Genomic DNA, 305 nt, shown 5'->3' with positions numbered 1-305 from the left:
CGTCTCGCCACAGCCCGGAGGACGGGCGCGGCCGGACCCGGGAGGGGACGCCAGGCTCCGCCCCGGCTCTCGCCCCCGCTGGCCTGCAGTCGTTTCGCGCGCTCGGCCCATGACGTCAACGCTGCCAAGGCCAATCGGCGCGGCCGGCAGTGGGGAGCCCGCCCAGGACCTCTCCCCTTGACATAATTTATGCAGTTCCGGCCTTCTTTGCATGCGGGGAGGTCGGCTTGTGTCCCGACGTTCTGGTTCCCGGAGGCTCTCCGGGAGCGGCCCCAGCGCCTCGCTTTCCCCAGCAGTGTGCGCCC

Source organism: Trichechus manatus, unplaced genomic scaffold (genome assembly GCF_000243295.1).
Source record: "Trichechus manatus latirostris isolate Lorelei unplaced genomic scaffold, TriManLat1.0 scaffold00024, whole genome shotgun sequence".
NCBI classification, from domain to species: Eukaryota; Metazoa; Chordata; class Mammalia; order Sirenia; family Trichechidae; genus Trichechus; species Trichechus manatus.
This window is presented reverse-complemented; position numbering follows the sequence as displayed.